Genomic DNA, 7,470 nt, shown 5'->3' with positions numbered 1-7,470 from the left:
GTCATTCTTCCTGGCCAAGTTGTGGAGGTCCTTCCCTGCCATGTTAAGGGCTAAGGAAATTTAACCTGAGAGCTCTGAGGAGTCTTAAGAGAAGTTAGATGCTCCTTCTACCATTCAAAATGCCCCTTCACCTGTAACGTTCTCCTTGATTCATAACCTAGTAAACCTTCCTGTCTTATTTGAGGCCCCACTATGCTCGTTTTCCTGATAAGTATGATTTATGACATGAATGCTGTTCTCACATGTGAGTCAAAATTCTTTAATAGGATACAGATTATGTATCTGGTATCAAGAACTTATTAGAAGGTCCTAGCAGGGGAACCACAGCTATTCTATACCCTTGGCCAAAGATTAGCCTCTCTCTATTGGGGAAGCTCATCCTTTTTGACCAAATATCCAGTTTCAGGAAGAGACATACATGGAGCAATGAAGAGGAGAGGGAACTTTCACCTACACACCCAGATCAGCCAAAACAACCCTGGTAACAGATGCTCAAGTCAGATCATCCTCACTCTGGCCTTGAATTTTACGAAGACCCCCTCCCCCCAATAAACCAAGAGTGTAAGTCCTACTACCATTGAAAGGGATTTCTCTCTCGTGTACTACTATGAAACGCCAATTTGAGATGTTCCCATGAGACAGTATAAGGCTGTAAAGTTAGATCGTATAAGCTGGTAGCCTGAGTGAGCCTTCTTTTAACAGTGAGCTGTGCAGTGTACTTTCTGGAGGTTATTTTCTCAGTGCAAGATGATATTTTTTAATAGTATTTATGGTCTGGGGACGTAGCTTAGTTGGTGGGATGCTTGTGTAGAGTACAGCAAGACCCTGGGTTCAGCCTCAGAGAGAGAGAGAGAGAGAGAGAGAGAGAGAGAGAGAGAGACAAAAGGGAGCTTTTGATTCAAATACTCTGATTCTTTATTTAGGCTGCCCTTTGGCTTTGTAATAAATCAGTGAATAAAGTGGCTTTTTGAGGCCCTGATCTCTATCCTTACAACCACATAAATGAAATGTGGTGGCTCACACCTGTAGTCCCAGTGCTCGGGCTGTGGAGACAAAGCAGGAGTAAAAGCAATGACTGTTAGCTTTATTTTTGGCCAACTTATGTACAGGCAGTTTGTACTGTCTATTCATTGGAATATCTGGCTTCCCTTAGCTTCATCAGTTCCTCTCTTCTGAGATTAATGTTCCCCAGTCCCTTCTCATGGTCTCACATGCTTGCTAATTAATTCCACTTCTCTTTCCCCTTCTCAGTCAGTTTCTGCTAGAGAGGAAAGGAAGTACCTGTGTGTAGTTACTTTTCTATCTCATTTCTGTCCGTGAACAGTTGAAAAGAGCAGGATTTCCCCTTGGTCTCACTTTTTTTTTTCCTTTTTGTCTTCTTGGGGGGGGGGGGATCTCCACTCGATCAAGTTTTAGCTTGTGATATTCTGAAATTCCCCCAGCTCTGTTATTTTATAACTTGCCTTTAACTTACTTTTAATTTTGGTATTTATAATATTTTGTTCATTTCTGAGTTGTAATTGGAGTCAGCCCTTGACTGCTAATTTTGTAGGGCCACAAGTTAGTTCAGAACAGTTCTGCGCGTCATCTGACATGTGTTGTCATCTGGAAGCTGAGTTAAAGCTGTGTCTGTGTGAGCCTTATAGCACCAGAGACATTCTCTGAGCTTTTGAGATACTCCATTTAATTTAGCTCTATTATGTAGCTGGTGCCAGGAGGGAGGAAACACCTGCATCTCATTTCACAGCTAAGGATGATAAAATGCTGAATCATGGTGGTCAGAGGGCGATTCTCATTGGGCAAGTAATTTAGTTTGACGCTAAAGTGGTTTCAGATTTCTTTCAGGCTCATACTGTTGTTCACGTCCTTTAGTTTTGATTCAGTCTGCTTGTGATTGGGTGCTGTGGGATACAGGAGATGGATAGGGACGAGAAGGGGTGTATGAATTACATCATTATATTCTGCAGGCTGTTCCTAGTCACAGGAAATTAAGTGGAGACATAAGCGGCTGGTTACTTTGGACAATCCTTTATGCGTCATTCAGGCTACTACTCAGAAAGTAGTTTGCTTTCTGCCTTTAACTAGCACTTGCTTTACACTCCTTCCTTTTTTCCTCCCTTCCTCCCTCCCTTCCTCCCTCCCTCCCTTCTTTCCTTCCTTCCTTCCTTCCTTCCTAAACTTTAAAAAACAGTTTTTCAAGGTTAACCATTTGGTGTTGGGTAACAAGTTAGTTTTCTCTTCCCTAAGGAAGACTGTGTCTCCCCTCTCACCGTTCGTCAGTTGCCTGTAGTTTTCCGTAGGGTTGGGGCCTTAAGGACTTCCCAGTCCACTTCACCATGTCTGCTGTTGTCCTTGCTCAGCTCATGTTTAGGCAAACATAGTGGTGAGACTCTGACCTTTAATAGGAGACACAGTCTCACAGAAATTGCTCGAGCCTCTCTCATACTCTCTTCCCCAGTGTTCCCTGAGTCTTAGGTTCTAATGTTGTAGAGGGACCGTAGGGACTGGGCTCCACAACTCTGGGTTTTGGTTGACTCGGTTTTCTTAATGGTCTCTGTGTGTGTCGAAGGGAGTTTTCCTTGGTGAGTGAAGACTACACTTGTCTCTGGGAGTAAGGATAAATGTTTTTAGAATGTCGTTAGGGATTGTGCTGGTTGAGTAAAGTGATAGTTCTCCTCCATCCATGACACTTCTCCAAGATCCGTAACGCTAAGGAGGCCAGGTTTCAGGACCAGGCAGGATTCCTCTGTTGCCGAGCAGATACTGATTCTAATTAGAGAGCTGGTGGCTAGTGCCAAGTGTGGGTGCTGCTACTGTACCCTTCCAGCTGCTATGCCAAGCTGGTTGTTGCTGTGGTTCATAGGCATCATATGTGGGGAGGCCTCTTTGGTTGCTTCCTCCCTTTAGAAGTTTGTGTGTCAATCTTCTGGTACCATGAAAGCTAGTCCTCAGGGAGACTTGCTTTCTTTTTAAAGATGGGGGCAGGGTTTTTTTTAGTTGTTTGAGAATTTCATATGTGCATATGTTTTGATCAAATCCATTCCCCATTCCTTCCTTCCCACTTTCTCCCTTATCCCCCTACCACTCTTTTCCCTTAACCTTATGTACTTTTTTAAAAAGAAATATATTTTATGTGCATATGGGTGCTTTGCCTGCATGAATGTCTGTGTTGCCACTTTTATGTCTTGTGCCATGATGGTCTGAAAAAGGTTTTGGGTCCTGTAGAGTAGAAATCACAAGTGGTAGTGAGCTGCCGTAGGTGTTGGCAGTAGAATCCTGTGCACGCGCAGCCAGCGTTCTCAATCACTGCGCGGTCTTTCCAGTCTCTGTGTGTTCTTTTTAAAAACCCAGTGTGTTCTTTTGGTACTGCCTGTATGTGCACGGGTGTATGGCCATCTGCTGCATGGGTAACCTACATCCCTGAAGAAAACTGTCTTCAGTTGCCATTTCCTCAGTTAGGAGTAGGGTTTTTGGATCCCCTCTCCCATCTGTGCTGGAATTGCGGCTGGTTTGATCTTGTGCATGCAGTCCCAGTTGCTTGACTTTATGTGTTCAATGGCCCTGTCATACAGACTTAGAATCTTTCTTCATTCTCTCTTCTGTGATGATCCCTGAGCCTTGGTGGGGGTGAGTACTACAGAGATGCTTTACTTCAGGTGAGCTTGGTCTCTTGTCTGCATGCCGACCAGTTGTAAGTCTTTCTGTTACTTGCCATCTGCTGGAGAAGAGCCTCTCTGATTCAGATTGAGAGATGTAATAGTTCATGGGGTAAGAACCTAGTCGGCAGCTTATTTACACTCCAGATTTCACTCCCTTTCCCATCCCATAGCTCCTCCCCGAGCTCCCTGTCTCCACAAGGATGTCCCCACCCCACCCCACCAGACCTCTAAACTCCCTGGGGCCTCCAGGGTCTTGAGAGTTGGGTGCATCTTCTCTGACTGAACCCAGACCGGGCAGTCCTCTGCTGTACATGTGTCGGGGCCTCATATCAGCTGGTGTATGCTGCCTGTTACTGATCCAGCGTCTGAGAGATCTCAGGTGTCCAGGTTAGTTGAGACTGCTGGTCCTCTTACAGGGTCGCCCTCCTCCTCAGCTTCCTCCAGCTTTTCCCTAATTCAACCACAGGGGTCAGCAGCTTCTGTTCATTGGTTGGGTACAAATATCTGCATCTGACTCTTTCAGCTGCTTGTTGGACCTTTCAGAGGGCAGTCATGATAAGATCCCTTTGTGAGTGCTCCATAGCTTCAGTAATGGTGTCAGGTCTTGGGACCTCCCCGTGAGCTGGATCCCACTTTGGGCCTGTTGCTGGACCTTCTTTTCCTCAGGCTCTTCTCCATTTCCATCCCTACAGTTCTTTTAGACAGGAAGAATTATGGGTCAGGGTTTTATGTCCACTTAGCAGAATAGTAGTGCTAGGTTCTTCTTTAGGACCTATGACCCTATATATGGCCTAGCCAGTCACAAGTTTTAGGCTCAGTTAAAGGTATCAGGCAGGCTGGAGAGATGGCTCAGTGGTTAAGAGCACTGACTGCTCTTCCAGAGGTCCTGAGTTCAAATCCCAGCAACCACATGGTGGCTCACAACCATCTGTAGTGAGATCTGATGCCCTCTTCTGGTCTGAAGACAGCTACAATGTACTTACAAATAAATAAAAAATCTTAAAAAAAAAAATTGGGGTTGGGGATTTAGCTCAGTGGTAGAGCGCTTGCCTAGGAAGCGCAAGGCCCTGGGTTCAGTCCCCAGCTCCAAAAAAAAGAACCAAAAAAAAAAAAAAAAATAAAAATAAAGGTACCAGGCATGAGTTCCATTTTGTGGAACAGGTCTTAAACCCAGTCAGAAAATTGTCGGTTATTCACATAACATTCATGTCACTGTTACATCAGAGGGCATATCTTCCCAGGAGAATTTTTGTCATACTTTAAGTGGCTCACAACTGAGTAAGATTATTGATTACCCTCTCCTCTACTTCCAGCATTATGAAGGGTAGCCAGTATAGATCAAGCTTCTAGGCTGGTAGCAGCCTTGTTTTCCCATGAAGATGGGGTCTTATGTAGTCCAGGATGGTCTTAATATTGCTGTGTTGCTAAGGATGACCCTGATCCTTCTGCGTTCACTGGAATTACCAGCATGTGCAACCATGTCTGATGTATTTGGTGCTGGGGATTGAACCCAGGACTTCCTGCATACTAGGATTTAATTCTGTAAATTAAATAGTTTTAATGTATAAAAGGTGGTGAAGTTAAACTACTTTTCAGGAATATAGAAGAGGCATTGATGATTCTTGTTATGAGGTGCTGGGTACTATGAAGAAATACACATGAGATTTAGAACTTTACATAATCTCTAAATACCTTACAGTATTAAATAAGATTATTTATCAAGGGGATAGCAAGGTATTATATTTATTCTAGCCCTATCAGTAGGCTTTCAAACCTTGCTACAGATGGCTTTGAGCTTCAGATTTCAATGAAGCTCCAGTACACACCTATTCTGTTAGTCTTTTTTTTTTTAAATCCTTCAGTTTTCCTTTCAAGACAGGATCTCAGGTTGGCCTGTAACACATGATCTCCTACATCAACCCCACAATATCACACTTGGCTAGATTATTTTAATTAGATTAATTTATTTATTTTGTGTGTGATACGAGCATGCTCACACATGTGGTCAGAGAACAACTTAGTGAGGTCAGTTCTCCAGTCTGAATTTTTAAGTCAGGCTGACATAGCATACACTTTGCCCACTATGCCATCTTGCTGGCTCTTAGATGTCTTATGTTATTGAGGTGGTATAGGTATCAGAGAAGTTGATTGGTAAGTTTAGCTATCTAAACATTTGAGTTGGGAAAATGATAGACTAAAATGAGAGGACCTAAGTTTGATTCCCAGGACTCACTCAGTAAAGCTGAACAGTGGTGTACACTGTTCCACGGAGTGCTAAGGAGTCAGGGAAAGGCAGATTCCTGGGGCTTGCTGGTTAGTTAGCCTGCTTAGCCTAATCTGGCTAATGAAGGATCCCATGCGTTGGGGAGGTAGTGGAGAGTGGATAAGATCCTAGGGAAAATAAAACAAAACAAGAAGCCTGGTCTTTATAGGGAGTTCCAGGCCAGCCAAAGCTACGTAGTGAGATCTTGTCAACAAGCAACAACCAACAGAAGGTGGTCAGTTCCCAAAGTGTGTCTATATTCATTCAATGTGTGTGTGTGTGTGTGTGTGTGTGTGTGTGTGTGTGTGTGTGTGTGTGTCAGGAACTGTTCAGTGCTAGAGATACCACTGTAAAAGAAACTCATCCACTGTTGATACATCCTAGTGGGAAAGGCTGAAGTAACCACAAAAAGTGCCTAATGGTGATGTGCCTTCTAGAGAAAAAGAATGATGATAACATGAGATTTAAACTGATCTGAACAAAGTGAGGCAGTTAGCTGTGACATGCCTGACCATCTTATTACAGGAAGGAGGGCAGTGTGGCTGGGAACCAGTTTAGGAAGGTCTTGGAAAAGCTAATGTCAAGACAGTTGTGGGGACTGGGATCCATTTAAATATGACTAAACCTGTGTAAGATGGGAAGGTCATTTAAAGGTTCTGATTAGAGAGGAAAGTCACAGGGTTTTCTTTTTCTGTTCTGGAGACCTTTGCCCATGCTAGGCAACTATAATGCTAATGAGCTAAAATCCAAAACCCACAAGTAGCATTTTGAAATCAACACTGAGCTTTATAAAAAGCTGTTGTAATGAAACCCAGTCTGATGAGCCAGAATGGTACCACAGACCTGAATCCTAACACTCAAGAAGTTGAGGCAGCAAGATCCCGTTCCAGACCACACTGAACTATACAGCCAAACCCTGTCTTAAAAACCAAAATAGGGGCTGGAGAGATGGGACAGCAGTTAAGAGCACAGACTGCTCTTGCAGAGGTCCTGAGTTCAATTCCTAGCATCCACATGGTGAAAGACTAGAAGTGAGTCTTAACTACCGGAAGACCCCCAAGTGAGGCACGAGAATGGAGTTTGATGCAAATGCAAGAGGTTTATTTTCTGACGCATCAGCGTTGATCTTCAATCAGCCCCTTGTGGCAAGTGACTGGAAGGCGACCCTGAATGGCTGATAAGCAGTTTTTATATCTTCAGAGGTACAGGTTACATCAGCAAGGTTACAGTTCAAACTTACATGACATGCCTTCGAGCTTTGTCTGGGACAAGAGGGTCAGGTGACTCTCAGTACATTCTTCAGGTTTTCAAGAATGTCCCTGCTCCTCCCAAGAACTGTGGGTGGAGAATGGAACTTGGCCTAATCTTGACCTGAGGCAGTGGGTGTAAAGCTGGCAAAAGCCTTTAGGATCCTCATAACCTACCTACTTTCTACCAGGCCAAAGCCATCTAATAGCTCTTATGCTTCAGTAAGAACTAGGGTCCTTCAATTATGGCTTACAACCATCTGCAATAGGATATGATATCCTCTTCTGGTGTGTTCTGGTG

This window comes from Rattus norvegicus, chromosome 19 (genome assembly GCF_036323735.1).
Source record: "Rattus norvegicus strain BN/NHsdMcwi chromosome 19, GRCr8, whole genome shotgun sequence".
In the NCBI taxonomy this organism is placed as follows: Eukaryota; Metazoa; Chordata; class Mammalia; order Rodentia; family Muridae; genus Rattus; species Rattus norvegicus.
Note: the sequence above shows the minus strand (reverse complement) of the source record.